General features: G+C 38.4%; 1 protein-coding gene across 3 annotated transcripts in view; it reads left to right on the forward strand.

The window, feature by feature from the left end:
* Positions 1-20944, forward strand: part of Tei (irregular chiasm C-roughest protein teiresias) — a 140270-nt gene that overhangs the window by 110652 nt on the left and 8674 nt on the right. The window lies entirely within an intron of this gene.

The raw sequence follows: 20944 nt of genomic DNA on the forward strand, positions 1-20944 counted from the left end.
CTGCATAGATAATTTTAATCCCATTGGGAGCGCGAAAAGAAAATGCTCGACTCTTGCGAATAATCTCGGGCAGGAATTAATTTGACTGCGATAATCCAGTGACGTTGACGGACGTCAGACATTAGCGATAGTATTAATATTTCATATGATCAAATAACTGACTTCTGCATAAATACATGGCACTGTGCTCGTTTTATGCATTCACGCGATGCGTTTAACGCGAGTTTACTGGCACAGATAGATTAAATTATTAATGTTGGCACAAACAGTTATTTGTTATTATCTACAATATCAAATTTATATTGATAATATCCCCATTCTGTGTTTAATTATGTACATTTCGAATAGATCAATAATTATTCTAACGATAACATAGTAACTATTATTGTTTTAACTAAGTTAAAAATAATATTTAATGTTCTTTATTTGTGATAGATATGTAACTTTTCATTTTCTTTTAGAACATATTTTTTAAATTTATACTTTAGGAATAAAACTGGTCAATTATTTAACGATTTCTAATTGACATCATAAAATCAGAAAGAAATGTGTCTTTCATTTACATTTTCGTTCATATGGAAATTATGATATCCACAATATCAAGATTTAAATTTGTTGAAATAAATGCGCATATTGTCTTCTACTTTTGTGCTATTGAACGCGAAAAATGTATTTATTCTGTTTGTGAAAACTCGAGAGTACAGAAGTACGTACGAAGAAAAGGCGCCATTAATCGATTTATGCTACTGCGATAATAAGAAAAATTCGATCGAAACAATACCGGGCGACCAGTGGAATACAAATGATCGTTCTGGCAGCGCGTTGCCAGCTCTGAAAATGAAACGTCAGAGTCTTCCAGGGACAATTTCTCCACGTCCAAACCGGTCGACATGTTCGACAGTAATCTCAGCCGGCTCCGTGGGGTAGATCGCCCACCCCCTTTCTTCCCATCCCTTCAAACTCTTCCTACGGAGTGGCCAATCACGACGAAATCGCGTTTTCTACTGAAAAATTCTGCCGATCATGGCAGTTGTCCCGAAGAATTTGGTTCACCATTGTTCGCCGATGAAAACACCAATTCTGAAATGTTCCGCACAATCTCGACACGATTATGACAACGGACCCTCTTCTTTTCATCGCTTATTATCTCTGACAGAATTTCTTTTCAACCATTTCTCCTTGCCTAAATAATTCAAATATCGTAGCGGTATATTTAACCAATTTTATAACGATTAACATTTTTATCCTGTATTTTTTTAAATGTAGTTCAAACATTTAAAGTGTTTGTGTAATTTGTGTTTTATTTTAAAAAGTTATCATAGACCAACAAACTTGTAATATTTTACAGTAAAACTCAACGTGTTGCAACTCAAGAAGGAAGGATTAGAAATTGTATTAATGACCAAAAAATGTTCTGATGAAAAGAGATCATCTTTTTTGTGGTCAAATAGCTTTTGTACGATTACAGTGTAGATCCCTGTTGCCATCAAGCTACCGCAGTGCGACCCGAGTGCAATCTGCAGTGCCGTGTTCCCCGGTAGATCAGGCAAAACCTCCTCTTAACTAGAAATCCGTCTCGTCACTACCGGAACTTCCGGGTATCGTTGTCTGGGAAGTTTTCGACGATCGCAAAAAAAAAACCCGGTAAAAACTTACTTCACGATGAAGGAAAATTACGCGCTCGCGTCCCGAGGTCTTCGCGAATCGATGAATTCGTTTCTTTCGGCATTGAGATTGGGCGTATCGTGGCCGTTTCTGCACCACGTCATTGTATCGCCCTGCCATTCCCTGAGTTTAAAGTGTTAATATCGCGCAAACGTTTTCCACTCACCTCGATGGATAGAAGCCGGACAGACGAAGGAGGGGACTCGGTACCTCTGGTTTCCGTTTCCTGCTGCAAGCCTAGTTCCGCCTAGTGACGCTCGGCCGCACGTAACTCGGGAACAATACCTCGTCCGGCGCCGTGAATAATATCGACAACTCCATTTATACTCGGGCGTTGCCGAAACGGCCGGCCCGAGCCAGAGAAAATGTCTAGCCATTACTCGGCCCGACGGACGCTAACCAGCTACGTGCTGCAGTAACGTAGCCGAATCGCGCCGAGAGCGGCACGGCGCGGCCTCGGCATCCGGAGATGTTTGCCGGGTTTATTGAAACTGTCGATCGATATCGGCGATTTTTGTTACCATTACGTCATGGATGGCGTAAAAACAAGCGTTAGTCACCGGACGGGTAGGGTTACGTACTTCCGTGTTCCGGGTTTTAACCCGGAAATTGCTTGAAGTGGCAAATTGAAGCGCGGTTATTGCGCTATAGTATTGCAATTCTAAAAGCCGCTTGCACAGTCGAATAAATACATATATATCAGAGATCGCGATATTTTTTTTTGGCGGAAGTTCTACAATTTACGTACACGGTTCTCTTTTAAATTTTAATTTATTAAAAAATCTTCAATTTATTTACGCTTTGATGGCAACCGCCACTCTTTGTATCTTTGCTCCTACTTTTGTCCCAGATGAGTTGCTCGATACATCCGTCATTTCTGATTTATCTGCATCGTTACGTAACCAGCTCGCTCGTAAGAATATCGTGTTGCTTGAGAATTCCCATCGTCCCTCCGATGTCTCTTGGAAAGTACCGGGAACATGGCCGCGAGCTATGCTTTCGACTTGTTTTTCATTTTAACTACCACAGTTATGTGCTTACAGTTTGATCGTTTTGCGATTGGGAGGGAAGCGTAAAGTCGCAACGTCAACGTCGTGTCGTCGTTGCGAAACAGGAGGTCGCATCCAAGACCATCGCGAAGGCGAACCAATCGCGGCGCGCTCTTCTTTCTCGCCCTCATACGACCCTCGAATATACGACGCCATATTTTGGCACTGGCGCGGGTCGTTTTATATATTTCGTATGCATGTGCTGTGCTGTGCTGTGCTGTGCAGCTAGGGTACAGCGCGATGAAGGGGAGAGATGGAGAGGGGGAGGGAGTGCGAAAGGGGCTGGCGCAGAATGATTCCGGAGCGCAACGGGGTCGACGAACGGGCATTTCGCGTATGGAGTTTGGACTCGCCGCTTCACGCTGCATTCAAATTGTATTTTTCCCCTTCCCCACAAGATAACTTTCGTCCGATATTCGATTTCGCCTCGCGATGGGGAAGCGTCCTGAAAAATGACCGGGATGGTATCAGGCGAGTTTTCGCAGGCGCTATATATTGCCATTAAGGGTATCCGGAAAATTATGAGAAACCGAAACACGCTATGCAACCAGAAAAATTTTTCAACGTGCACACATTGCGATTTTTTTCTGTTCGAGGGAAAACCCATCAAAAAGTTTTAAAGCTGCACAAGCCGAATCGCAATAATCTCGACGAATACGAAATAAAATAATAATTGCGAATTTCGAAATATGAACTATAATTATGGATTATGGTGACGGTTTTTAACGTAATTAAGGGGATCCTATAGTGGAGGCCGAACTTCCTCGACGTCGGTAGTGTCAACATTTCTAATTGCGAAAACATTCGCTTTATATAAAAATTCTACAATGTATTGTTACAAAAAGACTGTGGCGTGGACGGCGGATTACATCCAAAAATACGATACCGTTGTCAGAATTAGGTTTAGACTCTAAACAAAAAAGTTATCTGTGACAAAGCATATCACGCGGCGGATAGCGGCGCTGCATTGCTAGTGCACGTTTGCAATAATGCTTTGTCACAGATAACTTTTTTGTTTAGAGTCTAAACCTAATTCTGACAACGGTATCGTATTTTTGGATGTAATCCGCTGTCCACGCCACAGTCTTTTTGTAACAATACATTGTAGAATTTTTATATAAAGCGAATGTTTTCGCAAGTTGACGCCAAAACAAATGTCGGTATTACAGACGACTTTAGGATCCCCTTAAGGTGAGATTAAAACGCGATACGTCATTTACGTTTAATAAATCTTAGAAAAATATAAATTGAATTGAAATCCGATAGCGCTATTGACGTCCGTTGACGAGAAAAGAGATAACATTACATTTCACGGTTCAATGCTTCCTGATAAACCGCTTCGCGACGAAACATCTTGGCGCATGTTTCACGCATCGCCCCAAACTATTGTGCAGCGATTGAAACTTCAGCAACACAGTCGGCTCTTCCGGCCTTCTGACATTGATGTAGTTTCAACGTTACGAAGAAAGGTCGCACAACATCAGCTCGAAGGCAAGCACAATAATTGCTCATCGCCCGTGAATGCTCGATACGCGCTCCGCGTATACGATAAATGGTCGCACAATGGTCGCACAATTGCAATGGTCGTACGGCGCGAATCTATGAAACCGTGAAATATTAGTTAAATCATCGCGAAAAGTTGCGCATAATCGCGCGTGACTTTTACCCCCTGTGATACACAACCTAGATTATTCATACAATTTGAACGCGCCGGCTGCAGTAGACTATCTGCTTGAATTCGACGACGCTTGCAAAAACTCGACCACGTCAGGTATTCGCGAGAGAATAATAGTATCCAGGAGGTAATGCCAAGAATTTTTTTTCTTCCGTCCCGTCGCATCTTACGGAGCACTGGATTGCGGAAGGATGAAGAGAAAAGTATACAGAGGCGCATCACCGCGGGTCGAGATTTCGAGAATGAATGTTGGCACGTAGGCCGCACTTGTTGGTATTCGGAATCACGGTTCGTATTTTCGTGGGAGAGATATTTATTCCTTCTTGCCAATTTTGTCAATTTATGTTGACAAAATTCGTACACACACCAGAACTGTACTTTAATCGATCAATATCTCGATAGATTGTTTATTAAATTGAATTAAAAACCATTGCATCTTGCAGTTTAACATAATCACCTTATATTTTATTTAACGCACATGTTCGTATTTAATGATATATTCGATGACTCTAACAACTAATAACAATGCACAAATAATGTAAACGTAAAAATTATACACAGTTATATTCGTTATTATCTACATTACGGCATTATCTATACGGATAAAACTTTTTTAATATACGGCTGTTTGTATAAAAGCTAAAGCTTTCAAATTAGATTTTGTTTTCATATGTTTTTGTCATAGTCGTTTATCAATGAAATGCATGAATAATAACTATAGATTGGCTACGTACCAGTTTTTAACTGCGAACTCCCTACATTCTCTGTGATGTGCAATTGACAAAGTTTTGCAGTAACCCCGTTTTACAGACAAATATTGACCGCATTAAAGAGTCGCGATGAGGCTGAGTTCGCTGTCTGTCGTCGACGAGACTGTAAACGTGACATTTAACCATATCACGTTCGCACATACCCTCCCTATCGCATTAAACAGCATTCCTCGCGTGCGAGACGATAGCCGCGACACGTACTTTTTCCATAAACTTTGCCGACACGTAATAGGCAAAGTTATCGCCGTCACGCGTCGATCAATTTCCACTCGGATGTCGGGTTATTGGCGGTAAACTTCGCCAGCTTCTCGCCGTGCCGAATAAATCGATAGCCTGGAGATTGCTTTGATTAATGCCGTTCGTATTCACTTTTATGTTCATCAAACTCCCGCTTGTAGAACGACATTTAGATTTACTAGTTTCAGAATTTTTATTAGGCTTTTTCCGATATTCGCTAAATCGCATTCGATAATAGACCAATCCGCAAAACTTGCGTCAACGAATAAACGAAGAATTTTGTTCATTCTGTGTTCGATTTTCATGTTGTATTATCTATGTATAAACTTTCTCATCAATTTTGATGGTATTTTGACATCAAATATTCTGACTATAAAGCACACAATATTTCTAATGATTAAAAAATCGGATTGTTATTGCGAAAAAAATAAATATTGCACTCAAAACGCTCATTAATTATGTTATATGATTTCTTTGAAGATTTTCAAAAACCGATGTCGCTAAATTGTGCAAGCAGTTTTTGAATAATTCCCTGGGATACACTTTATATGCAAATAATATCTATATCAGACATTTCAATTTGAATTTTTACGGTATAATATACTTTATGCATAAAAGTGGGATTTTATATAGACGCTTGTATTATCTAAATATTTTATTTAATAAAAATATAGATGGTAATAAATAAGGTATAAGAAATGCGTATGCGACATCCTTGACGGAAATTATTACTGATTAGATAAATTCCAAAATTCATATAATAAATTATATCTTTGTATAACAACACTTTTGGACTTTACTACATATAATATTATATTGTAAATATTACAAAAATATTCTCTCGATACATCGTATTAATTATATCGAGAAATTAACAAGCACCAAACGCATATTATCATCGATATTCGTTGCTACAACTAACAAGCTCTTTATAATTTATATCGCATTGTGTTGGATCCTCGATCGATTTTGCGGAACAAAATAAAATCCTTTTGAGAGATGTACGTGAGCAGTCACAATGCACGTCTCTTTCCGCACTCGTAACCGGATCGGCAGAATTACTACTAGTCCCGAGATGCGCTTGAGCTTCTCGGATTCCGTATCCGAGGCATCTGACGCGCAAGCAAAGTAATCCGAATCCGTAAGAATACCGAACATCACGCTCGGGGAGTCGCGAATAGCGATAGTCTGCTGGTACATACAGATGCCCGTTGCATGACGAGTCGGAAACTCGTTCGGACAACGCGGCCGGATCCGGTGCATATCCTTTCTTTATGTAGCCGACCCTTTCGATTTAAAGTTCCGCGGCGGATAGGGGCTGTGTATTACGACTGATAACGCTGTCACTACGGTATCGTCAAACTTTCCTACGTGCTACGTGCAACATTGTCGTGCCTGATATCCCTTATAACGCCGTGTTGTTTCATTAAAACTTTGCGATTCCGCGCCGCTACAGTAGTTTTCTCTGCTGAAACACACGGGTGACGCGGCTAATCTGACTTTCAAATAGAGATGCGCGCACACACAATGAAATCACGAGTTTCTTTAAGATCATCAATGCAAACACATTTGCCGTATTCGAGACTCCCTTTCCTCTTAGAAATTCGGTAAAGCAATCGGGAAACAGATTGCTAGTAGCCACGGGGACCTCGGAAAACTTAATTACGTCATTATTCTGCAAATTAATCGATACCGCAATAACGTACAGATTCCCTGCTGACTTACGCTGCTAGCTTAATTGCGCTCCCTACGGCTCTGTTAAATAATAAAAAGTGAATGCACCTCATTACTCTTTTAACTCGTTCGATGTCAAGCCCAGAAAAACTGTTTTCGGCAACAAATTGCCCGCTTTCGCTGCTGCTGTTGCAACGGCGTACAAGCTCTCGCACCATCTGCCCTACAAGAAGCTTCGGAATAATTAATATCAGCGTATTGACACGCACGATATTCTACACTCTACAGCATATGAAAAATCGCTATGTCCGCAATAATTAATGAGAAGTAAAAGTTGTTGCACGTAAGGTATTATAAGTAAACGCCGGCTCCTTATTCAGCGTTTCAAAATGTTTTTGCCCTTCGCTAATTTATGAAAGACATTATTAAATTTCAAAATTATGCTTAGGAAAGTTTTCAGGAAAATTTGTAACAATTTTTGGCGATAGACATTGCGAAGCGTCATTATTCTAGACGATATTTCTCAGCTATCAAGCTGTAGTCTACTTTCCACGTTGTATTTAACGATATATAATGGCTGCATTTATTTAATTACTTCTGTATAGAGAATGCGATAGTAAATAAAGGCAAACGATGCTTCCATCAGTAAATTTCTCGCAAAACAACGTACAGACTCTTGTTCCACCAACAGAACACGACATGGTCGAAGGCTCCCGGGAGAGTAAGTATCGAAGTATCGATACATTACTCTGTACGGTTCTGAGAACACAGATCGCTTCTCAATTTATCCTAGTTAAATATTTAAATTTTCGAAATGACGTATCAATTAAATGATCAAAATCATCTAATAAACAAATTTGATATTACGATATTACAATAATTGCTATAAAATTATGTTGTAAAATGCAAATCATATTCTATAAAGAATGAATAATATAAAATATATGTTGATAAAGTTACACAATATAATAAAATTTTCCAGGAAATAAATAAAACCGCAAGATATTTATTGTACTAGACAGTCACAAGTTTTATTCCGCAGATATTCTGCGATTATACGCATCAAAGCATCGAACGTTTGAACGACAGCGATTTGCAGATTGTGCCGACCAGTAATGCGCAGCCATTCAAGTAAAGGCATAACAATAAAGCTGGACTATTCCGGAATCTATCTATTTTTAGCCATCCTATACATTTATATGCCATTCGTACTCTCATTCCCACATACTTCCCAGACATTGCGCGAGCTTTTATGGGACGATAACGCCACGAGCGAATGGGGGGAGGGGACGAATATCCACGACCTCCCGATAATTTGTCTTGTTGCCACCCATCCACATCTGCCGGCCTTTGAAAAAGAGTGGGAAAAGTTGGATGCGAACCGATAGTTGGGAAAACGATGTATCGTCCCGCGGGACTTGTCCTCCTCCTCCCGTTCACGTCCCTCCATGAAATCTCGGTTGTTGCTGCCGGTTTTAAGAGAAACGAGAGAAGCTGATAAGAATTCCTCGTCGTATTAACGGATACGCAAATTTAATTTGACTTTTTTAGTATATTCCCGTCATATAAATAAAATTAAATATAAAACTACTTAATCGCACAAGTTACAATTGTATCGATAACCCTATACTGCTTCTAACATTTTTAAATTCGATAATCATTCGTTATCGTGCTTTTCTAATATCATACTTTTTGTAGATAGACAGGCGCGTGTATTTGGCGTCTTTTTACACCTTTTTTTAAAAAGGTAACTTTTATAGATTATACAAACTTCTACATATATTAACTATATATTTTCATCTCTCACATTTTATCTCATCTAAAAACAACAAAATATTACTAAAATATAATTTAATTTCCTGCATAATTAATTCTGTAATCAATAAATTAATTAATCAATAAACTGGATTGTGTATCGTACTTCGTCTTTTTTATGCTTATATGCATATTATTATTGCAAAGTTCATATCCTACGCACTATATTAAATTTCGTTCGGCTAGAAGGCAAAATCGCAATCATCCGATTAATTGACGAATAATTGCGTATTATGTTTCGCGAATTTCGTTAACGGGGATGGAGATTTCGAACGTTTCGCCGTAATGCAATTCAGGACGATTCATTCTTGATGTAAGAGCGTCTCCGGCGGTGAGAAGAAGAAATGCTTTCTTACCTTTTGGAGGAAACCTCTCTCTCTCTCTCTCTCTTTCTCTCTTTCTCTCTTTCTCTCTGTCTCACTCGCGACATTGACGCTCATTCCTATCTCTGGAATCATCGTAATTGGCTTTATTAACCGAGTCCTCCTTTCGTATCCAATTTCAATTATCGTCCCCGGCATTACGCGCGCGATCGCGCGCTCCGAGCGCGCCGAGGAGTTTTTGCGCGTCTTCTCGTATTTTAATCCCTAAATTAGAACACGTAATTACAGCGCGCTACCTCGGTTTCGCACAAATTGTAGTTTGAATATTAAAACTTTGCCGTATAATTGCTCGTTGGTATTATATCGTTGATGTTGCGTTATGGCGTTATCGTTTACTGTTATTATAGATTAATGTTCTCTTTCCTTCTTTTATCCTTGTTTGTAAAAAAAGTTTATGTTATTTTATTTAAAGGAATGTTCAGCGAATAATATTTAATAAAAAATAAGTATTTCACAAAAAAAATATAAAAAATCAAAAGAGGAACTTAAATTAATCTTGATAAGAGATAATTAAGTAAACTGAAATCACTACATTAAGAGTATATATCGAAATAATTATTTATTGCAATTATAATATAGAATATCTTAAAATTATCTTATTTTTATAGATCTAAATTACTTAAAAAGTTATTTATATTTAGTTATTGATTTATTAATTTGAGTGTGCATATTAATTTTGATATTGTTCCTAGAAATAATATATATTATATGTACATTATTATAATAATATATAAATAATGTCTTCTTAGAATATCGAGGAAAAGAGGGAACAAATTAATATTAATGTAATATATGCTAAATATGACAGTTAAAAATAGATTTATCTATTCATCATTTATTATCTCTATGATTGTATATTAAACTTCGAATTTCTTTTTCGCCATCGAGAGAAGCTATTTTTAAAATATGCACACATATGCACACATAGGAGCTTATATATCCAGAATGATATCCAGAATGAATCCAGACGTGAACAAGTGTACATCATATGTATGTTCACCATTCCCTTTCCCTCTCGCTTTCCTATTTCTTGATAATATATCGAATCGAGAAACTGCCCAGCTGCGTCGCACTTCCCTCTTCTTCAGACACGTTGCACATGTATATTTCTCACCAGCCAAAGCGCAGCTGATCGAGCATATCGATAATATAAAGGCTATTTTGAATGATAGTAGCAAATCGATTGAATTCTTCAAAACGGAAGTTGCATTCGTGCACAGCAAAAATGCAAAATATAATACAGTATCGAAACAATATGAAGCATTTCGTAAATCATGCAGAAATTAACTCATGAGATATTAAACGATGATCTTGATCATTCGTGACATTTTCATTGTTACGAATTTTATAATCCGCAAATACGTCAACAAGGCTGAGAAATTATAAAACAGATAAATTATAAAACTTTTTGTCTCTTGTTATAATCGCAAAATATTAGGATGACATTTTCAACATTGCTGCGAAAAACAACGTAGAATGTAGCAACTGCAGTAGCTGATTATGCTACTTTTTAATAAAATTGCAAACGCGTAATAAAAAGAAATTCGTAATACCGCTGTCTGCGCTGCCACAATAATAAAATGTAAGATAATGAGCTATTACTATAATACGGGACAAGTGCAATTTTCAGCTCTCCATTTTCCAACTTCCTGGCCGGTCGACTTTTTAACGCTTCTCGAAAAGTGAATTAACTCATAAGCGTTATTAGATATTTAATAAGGGTGCGCTAATGTCTGCGCGGACACACAGGATAGTCGGCGAAAGTACTGGCTAAAGCCTGCGGGATAAAATTTCATCTAATAACCCCGATTAAGGGATTAACCTATATTATCCGACAAGTTCGCGCGGCAATGTCGTTCTGCTCCGGGAAATTCCGTGCCTCTCGCGCAATCTCGCCCTCCGCAAGAGATCACCTCCCATCCTCCTCTCGTCCTTTTTCCTCTCTTCCGAAATCTCATTCAGTCGTAACATTTCTCAGCGTGGATCAGCGACGTATACTCGAGCAGCTCTAGCTCCTTCCTCGCGATTGATTTCTTCTACGCGAATTTCCTGTGCGCAAAGACCGTGGAGGCCGGACGTCGGTACGCGGCGCGGGTCAAAAGAAAGTTGAGCTTTCGCGACGGTGGCAAAAGTTAAAGAGTCCCCGCTCGCGTCTCGCCTGCCCTACCGTTGGTTTATTCAGCCTCTCCTGGCTGTTTATTTCCGCGAAATCGGCTTTTATACCTCTCTGACAATGCCGTCCATCGCCGAAAATGGAGCAGGAAATGCAATTAAGGCGCCGCGGGGCTCTACCCGTTTTCCGCTCGCACCGTTGCTACGCCTTTTATCTCTCGTTCCCGTTCGATAACTGAAAGGACACGAGCTGTTTGATATGTATCTGCCAATTCCATTCTGAAACTATATCTCGCGCATAGAGTAGGTGTAGCGCGCAGCATATATCCATTGTGCCTTCAGTTTTTGATATTTAATTTTTCATGTAGCCGCTCGTTCTGGTTTATATCAATATCGGACGTGGCAGAAAACAATTGAGAAGCATTAGACATTTCTTTGAAGATAATATCAGAAACTTGACTTTTTATGAGTTACTTCGCCGCATGTACAATATTGATTGTATAATTTTTTTTTTATTTAGATTTTAAGTGAAAAAGTATAAATCCCTTTTTCATTGAAATATAAAACTTTTTATTTTTTGTAAATTTCTCTATACTTTTGTATTTTTATATGACTGTTTTATCATAGTACAATTTTATTTCGATAATCTACAAATATTCGTAAAATCGGTTATAAAAAATAATCCAATAATGGACATTCTGCAGTAATTATCCAGCTTTTGCAAAAAAAACTGTAAAAAAATAGTGTTTTGTAATTTATCGTCGTCTGTAATTATCGTAACTAACAGACCTGGCATGTCAAGGCTCTAGTGTTTCAAACAATGGCGTACTGTGTCACATGACGCGAGATGCCCGAAAGTTATCGTCGGACAATGCGGACAACAAAATGCCAAAATTGGCGGACCGAAAAATAACGACGCATTTTTGTGAGGAAGCTTTCGCCGGCCAGCCGATTCCGCGATCCATTATACGACGCATTGTGACAGCCTATTTTTCTTCCGTTCATATAAATATGACTGCGCTTTATATCCCATCATATCGACCTCCGCCGTCAATGTTTTTTCGAAGCAGCGCGAACGTTGCTGGCTTCCATGCGAATGCGTTCTCGAACGAGTGGTTAATTAGTCATTCGGTTGCGACAATGCCGCTCGAAACACGGTCACTGCAGAATTTTAAAACTTGGCCGCCACCATTTACGCAATACATGTAATACGCGCCGTCGCGCCGCCGCGGCGCGTAAATTTCGTCTCGTGACACTCGTAACTTTAACTACGCGGACGCATAAGTTTTCGAGCTCGTGCGGAGCCGCGTAAACGTCGGTGCAACCGGCTGTAAATAAAATTATTGCCCGCGCTACGAGAGTGAAACCTCGCGACTGAGAAAAGTTTCTCGTAAAACTCTTGCCGGATGGCACTTCGCCTGATAAACGCGTCGTTTTCGCGACGCGGCAATTATCCGCGCCGGAAGAGAAACGAGGCGCCGCCGATTATTGGTATGTGAATTGCGACGGCAAATATATATAATTCACCGTACATATATCACAAATTTTATATTTATAATAAATAAAACCATTTTTTTTAAATGGCTAGAAAAATGGATATCTCTCCTTATATCTCCTTCAGTGAAACTATTTGCTATATTGAAGACTTACTAAACACGACTAAATGTGTTTTTAGAACTGTTGAGCTATTTTTTTTTTTAAGAGTTTGGGATTTGAACGATTAATCTATAATAGGCACAGTAAGAAGTTTTCAAATGTTTTAAAAATAATAAGAATATAATTTTGCGCTAAAATACGTACACTTGAATTCTTCAAAAACAAACGTAAGCACGACGACAACTTTTAGTTCGTGCTCACAAGAAGGAAAAGAATTTTTTCAACGAAAATATCTTCCGCGTTCTCACGATAAAGCAATAAAAAAGGAGCATCGACTAGAAAGAACAATGCATAAACTTATTAGAGAAGAAGCGGAAGTCTTGCGGGGAGCTCGTACGATGTCCTCGAGGGATCGAGGAAGATGCGGTGAATACGTGGTATGGAGAGATGCTGCGGCGCGGCGGCGGTAATGATAGTGCTTAAAGAAAATGTCCCGGATAGAGCGAACGTATAGTATAATATGAAAGAAAATGGAAAAAAGCGGCATTAGGGATAGATAACAAATTTAAGATGTTAACTGATTATCCTTATTAAGAATTGAGAGGAAAAAATGTATGGAAAAAATACTGGCAATATTTTATTGCAGTGGATTACAAGCTTTGATATATCCATTAAAGTAAATATTTTAATTTTTATACAGATCCAAATTTTTAAAAATGTTTAACGGAATGTTTTAATCTTTCTCTGTCGTCAATCATCAAAAGGCACAAATGTCAATATAACGGAATGGATATCGAATATGATAGTAAAACATTTACATACTCGCTACGCAAAGCGAGCACTGTCAATAGCGCTTTCAGTGTTACAACACATAGTAACAGTCAATGTTTGGTGATACCGGTCATTCAAAGTCGGTGATAAGTGATAGAAACTGTTTTATATCAGCCGCTATCATCGCGCGAATAATTTCACATGCGAGATCATTCCCCAAAGTATCGTATGAATACCGAAACCCATCACATCCCGCCGATAAAATGCCGATCCCTTGGGTCGAACGTATCGTTGAAATCGGAGGATCGACTCGAGCGAAAAGAATGGAACGTTTTTCATCGTGTATGCCGATGATAGTAATATCGAGCGCGTCCCCTTGAACATGGGTGAGTCGTATTTGACGACGATTTCTAAGGTTTATTGCGAGGGTACGAGTCGCAGTAGGGGCAATAGTTCGCGGGTATTCTCTCGACACAATTACGAACTCGACCTTTCATCATTTTTCGAAAAGGGTCACTTCTTGAGGGTAAGGGTGCCTTTCTGGAAAACAGCGCGTATCGTTTACCGTTTCCAGAGATGAAAAAACGAAAGTCCCGAAAGTTAAAGAGGCAACACACGATCACCAGACCGCGCCAGTGTTAACTTAGGACAAATTGAAAGCTCGAGGGGCAGACGACTAGCTTCAATTTGGTTTCTTGCTGATTCCTTCTCGTCCTGTTGGCTTCTCGTCTCTATTCGCTTTTACCTAAATCATAACCGATCGCTTATTGCGTTTACAAGCGAAGGGAATCGTGAGAAGAATTTTAAGAAGAAAACTGAAAACAGCGCGATGATACCTGAACGAATATTCGTACCATCTCCTTTGAAAATCATTCCGTAGCTGCATTTTTGAAAGAATATTATTTAAATTTTCTGTTATATTCGATCTTCGACGATATATATGTTTATAAATAGTATATAAATATATATGAATAGTAAGAATAGACATGCAGAATTACCATATATAAAAAACACAATGACAGCAGTGCAATAAATGCTTTTAAATTATGAAATTACATTTCCTTAGCAAAAATTTGTCTGGGTTTTTTCTTCTTTAATTTTTAATCACGTAGCATCTTCAATTTATGTTGGTAATTGGGTTTTGATTAATATTTTACCCTCATAATTAAAATTTAATTCAAACTTTTCAAGTATATTATAATTATCCTACTCATGTTTCTTAAAGTTAACTTGCTATAATATCTTAAGTTTAAGTGTGAACTTGAAATTAATTTTATAATTAGACTCTGGTTGCAATTTTGACAAAGAAAAGATTCTCTAGCCCGGTTGTTCCAAAGAGGATATTGTTTTTGTGTTTATCACGCGTGATAAAATAAAAGAAAAAGAAATGGAGGAGGCGGTAAAAACGCGAAAAACTTGCGCAGCGAAATATAATTAATCCAACTTTAACATCTGTGGAATTCACGATTACCACCTTGATTTTAATAAGTACCAGGGAACAATGGATAGATAACTGCTGTGCAGCTTGCTAACGCCTTGAAACAATGGCATCGCTTCGCGGACGTTATCGCGAGTCTGAATGGGCGTTGATGCTTATCGCCTTGAAGTACGAGTAACCGAGTGAATCCTCGCACGGATAGCGTCAGAACTTTGCGACGATGTATCGTTCCCCCTCAGGGGGAACGATCCCGTGTACCATGATTTCCCTCTCTCTGTTTTCCCAGAAATTCTAACCCGACGTGAGAGATTGTCGGAAAATATTTTCGCCAGGTCGCCGGTTATACCAGTCCCAACCGGTACAACAAGTGGCCTCATGCATAATAATCTCATGATGACTTGCGAAAACTGTAATGTAATTTTAATATATCTCTGTCTTCCTGGAGCAACGCGCAGTCGTGGTGAGAAGCTTGGGAACATCTTTCCAAGCCAGGCAACGATGGCTGTCGTCGATCCTTAAAAACGGTCCAAGTGAGCTATAAAAGTTAACGTTTACGAGTCGTTCTCAGCGCGCAAAATGGTGCGCTCTATTAAATCAACGAGGATATTTATACTTCGAATGTCACCGAATATTACGCCGTTAAATCCTCTGGCAATCCCTCTGGGGAGTTTACCGCACGTCGATGCCATGCATGCATGCCGAGACGTGTCTGTAATCTTGCGGTAATCGGGACACGTACGTTGAGCAGTTGTTGTCACCCGAAGCGCGACGTTGCCGATTTCGAGATTGGAAATTAATGAATTAATTAGCAGGCTGTTATGCTCGTGCACGAACATGAGAAAATAATTCGGTTTCGTCACAGTCGCGAAAGTAATTTCACGGACAAATTACTTTTGAATTGGACAACTCTTTCACAAATGGAATTCTTTTAACGCCACGGCAAATATCTGCTCCGCTTGATCGTTCCTTGCGCGCGTTGCCTGTCTAAGTCTAAGTGGAACGTAAATTAAAACTTAACTTATTTTAAGATATAATATAACGATAAGACATCACAAAGTAAAATGCCATCGCATAAAAACTTACCGCAATATCGAAACATAATAATGCCTGTTTTCTTTTTTAAAGAAAAGATATTAGTTTACATTTTTGTGAAATAGCATACCGTGCAGAAAATTTTCTTCCTAGACGTTGCCTCGCTTAATAGATTTAATAATGAATCGCTACGAAGAGAATTCAACAATCTTCAAATTTCAATGGATTAAATTCTAAAAGCTAGATAATTTGAAGATATAAATTGAGATGTCTGATTTAAAATTATTAAAAAATTAATAATTATATTTTTTAAGATACACGACTACAAAACTTTATGTTATGGCAACTTTTCGCATAATTCGGTTTAATTACCAATTAACAAAAAATTTAATCGGCGATATGATCTCTAAGGCTGTCTACAGTATTACTTCTTATTCTTAAGTTCCTTCTTATATTACGTAATACGTAGAAAGTATCATGAAAGCCATCGATAACGAGAAATACGGGCTATCGATCCGCAATTTCTTTAAACGACGGACGATGTTCGGCAAGAAGATTCAAATCCGTGTCGCTATCGATCTAAACTTCGCGGCAGACAAAGTGCAAACCCTTCGTTCCACAGCGAACGATACGACGTTCGAATCGTCACGAGGAAATTCGTTACTTTGACGATCGTTCCCATCGAAGCTCTTTTTAACGGCGCACAATGAAATGAATCACGTTGCCGTTGTAGGCAATCGTTTGCGATTCATTTAACTTGCTAAGAGATTTCTTCCGGAAACGTCATGGTGCGTTCCAAGTGCCATCCAGGAAAGGAAATTTTCTCGAAAAAGATCCATTTTCAGGAAAGGACGTCCCGTCGCGTCGTAGTTGAACACAGCTCGTGGATTGTCGTCGTGCTCTTCTTGCCTAAGCCCGTCGTCGACTAACGATCGTTAACACTCTCATAATCATTGTCGCCAGTTGTGCACCGTGAAACCAAATGGCGTGCATAGCGGACCGACCATTCAGACATTGTTTACGGTATTTCTCCCCAATTCTGTTCACAATTCGCGCAAAAGTTCTGTTTGTTACGATATCTATTATGCACTTAATCCTGATATAGTCATACAGTTAAAAGAATATATGATACTTTAATAAGTGAATACTGATTAATATGCGTATAACACAGAATAAATATTGACATTTTTGATTGTTGAATGAGACCTTATGTCGAATAATAATCTTTTGTGAATTTTATACATTCTGTCTCTATGCTTTTTAAACCACGTGCCGGTTACTATTTCATAAAATTGCGTTTTAAGACCAAAAATGTCAATATTTATTTATTCAAAAATATATAAGTTAAAATAGTTTTGAAATCATATAATTATTACAATTCTTGACATGAAAATAATTATAAATAAAAATTTAAGGCTGGTAAACAGAATACCTAAGAATATATAAATATAATTGCCTATGAGATTAATAATTACAATTATGTATATCAAGTTTTCATTACACAGTTTCGTTAGAACCTGTATTTCACAATTAACACGAGTTCAACCAAAATCAATTTTGAGAATGTAATCAAGTCCCAAATTATTCAAATATTTGTAACTACTAAATAATTAACTCACGCGATTAAATGTAAATTATAAATAAATATTCTAAAAAGACGACTTTGTTTCTACGAGGTTTTTGGCCTCGTTCACTTCAGCAGGCGCAATCCTGGCACGCAGATCACGCGTGGCACGCATCTGCATAATTCACAGGTCGGAACGACACCGTCATAGGTGCGTAAGAATATTCAAAAAAGGTGAACGCTGATGAAAGAAAGCTCACCGCATGAATGAGCTCGGTAATGTCCCGTATCGTCCCCGTTATGCGTTACTGGTAAAGCGGGGCTGACGGAAGGATGGCAAAAAGACTCGCCCCTCGGCGCAGGGACAAGAACCACCTCCAAGATATTCGAGCAATTTCAGCCGTAGGAATATTCATGAACGATGCTGCGGTTCCTGGCTGTACTGTTCCGCTTCTATTCACTCGACAGACGAGCCGGTCGAGGTCAGAAGGCTTGCTTTACGAAGCAGGAAATCTGTGCAGATGAGAGGCCATCTAGAGAAAAAAGAAAGAGTGGTCGGAGGCATGGTTTCCGTGGAGCGGAAAATGGGCCAAGAGGGACGTCATTTCACCGGGGTTATAAGCAGTAACATCCGCGCTTCAATTAGCTGGAGTGCGTGGATTAAAGAGCTGATATTACAGTGCAATTTGTCATAGTAACTGTCTGTTGACCAATCGGTTTGAGCACTTGAATAAAATGTACGAGATAATCAGACAGATGCATAAACAGAGGACAATAACTTCTTTTTTTCTTTTACACATGGTGCAATACATCAAAAAATTGCACGATTTTTTACATTTTTTGTGTCCACGTACAAAGAATTTTGACTTGTATTAATAAATAATTGCTCGACAAAATAAATAATAAACATAATTCCTTGATTATCAAAGAGAATAATAATATACTGCTTTTCTTAGAGAGAGGAAAGAGCATCAAAAAATAAATTAGCTGAATTATGCGACTTGCTACTCTTTTAATTCGTTATTTCACTCACTCGGAGCACGCTTTAATCCAGTCGTAAAGAAAAACTTAAGAACATTTGCAATACCATCTGAAACTCTGAACCTTGTTCCTGCATAATTTATTTCGCAATGAGAAGCGCCTCGTCCAATCCGAAGAGGAATCTTTTTTTTTTGTCGAGGCGAAGAAAGTCAAGAAAATCTTGTTTTGTTCCGATTCCCTTGTCTGATTTTCCGGCCCGCAAACGCTAACTCGCGAAGTCGAAACTCTATCGACGAAACCCTCTCGTGGTCGATGACAAGAGGAATTTCGAACGGTAGTGCGAGACAATTTGCGGAATCGCGATCGCCTTGAGGTTGGGAAATTGAAAACCCATGATTGCAATTTGCGCGCGCGAACACGCTGCACGTCGCGGTAACGTGGCTGAGGGCTGCTCGCATTGTCGTACGATGTGCCAAGTTTCTGCGTTTCGATCGCGTTGCACGTCTCGTTGGATTTCAAAGATGTCTTAAGGCTGCGCATAAATCAGCGGTGCTGTAAACCGCGTTCCATTAAACCGCTGTCCTAATTTATTGTCAGAGCATCCTTGATTCTTGAAAACAATCGTGATTATATTAAAAAAAGAACATAAACAAAATTTAAAAAGTTATCTTGGAATTAATTCTAGATAGTTCAACATTTTTAACTGCTCATTATAAAGTTGTATCGAAATTCTTAGTTCTACTTGAATTTATTGTCAAGAATTTAATTTAGAATCTGTATTTCATTAATTAACACGAGTTTAACCAAAATCAATTTTATTAAAAAATGTAATCAAGTTTCAAACTATTTAAGTACTCCATGTAATGCTCAACAAGCATATAGTACGTATATATACAATTGTAACAATTGTCAAATTAATTTGTTATAATTCACTGCAAGCTTTCCTAAGCATAAATAAAAGAACGTCCTTATCAATAAGCGTCGATCGCGAAGAAGTCGTTATGTTATTTTCATGCCGGCTGAACAGTGCATATCGAAAAAAGCTCGAAACACAATATTCTTGGTTACTACAAAATTGGGACTCCTGGGCACAGAAACTGACCTTGATGGTGCGATCATATCATGTAATATCATAAGTGTATCGCTTCACTGCATTCATCTCGTATTAACTGTCGATATAATCTTCCGTACAAATTGTTTTATTTTGCTATCATTTACGGTCAGAAAAAAAATTACGATTAGAAACGTATTTGTTTGTGACTTTTAATTAGCAGATCTAATCGGTATAATTGTTTAAAAACTTTGTTTGATCCATTTTCCTACATCTTTATTTTAGACTTCTTTAATCCATAGACGATTTTTAAAGAACTGCCATAATTTTAAATATTTATACTTTCTTAAATTCCAGATTTTTAATCCTTTATAACTTAAGGTCTGTAGATATCCTTACAATTTTTCAAACATGCATAAAAAAGCGGACGAACTAGTCTGTTAATTTTGATATAATTCTGGATGATTATATAATTTGTGCACAGTATTCAATATGAATACGTGCACAAAAAAGAAAACTATAACCGATTGAAAAATAAAAAAAGGCTATAGCAGAAAAATAATTCGCAGACATTAATGACCGCGGCGCGAGGGATCTCGATTCACATCACGCAATCGATTCGCTTCTTTTATCATACCATCATTAATATCTGTGATCAACCACCAAACGATCTTTTATTAACGAGGCACAAGGCGGCGAACAAAGAGGACGATATACGTTTGAGATGACAGTAGTGCTAATCGGCGCTCCCCCTTCAGGTCGTCCCTTGCCCCGGAAGTGTCACCGAAGGTTGAATTTACGGCCGAGAACGGGTTCAGCAGGGGTTACCGGATCCCGGCCGTACACATTTCGGCTCCAGAACTTTTTGGAAATTTATTACATTACAGTAATATCTATCACCTCGCTGACGCTTCCGTTAAGCAGGAGAGAAACAGGTCTGTTTTGAATAACACGATCTATCTAATAATATTTAACCGTATTAAGTTATCATTTAACGATCATAAGCTTATTCGTTTCGAGTGTTTTCTATGTTTTTATACACCCTTGCGTTCTTCCCTTTTTCAAAGATCTGAAAGATGCGTGCCTTGTGTAAGAAAAGTATGGAAAATATATGACGTAAACAAATCCTAT

Source organism: Temnothorax nylanderi, unplaced genomic scaffold (assembly GCF_030848795.1).
Source record: "Temnothorax nylanderi isolate EJ_2023f unplaced genomic scaffold, tnyl_v1.0 TNYL_tig0219_pilon, whole genome shotgun sequence".
Classification (NCBI taxonomy): domain Eukaryota; kingdom Metazoa; phylum Arthropoda; class Insecta; order Hymenoptera; family Formicidae; genus Temnothorax; species Temnothorax nylanderi.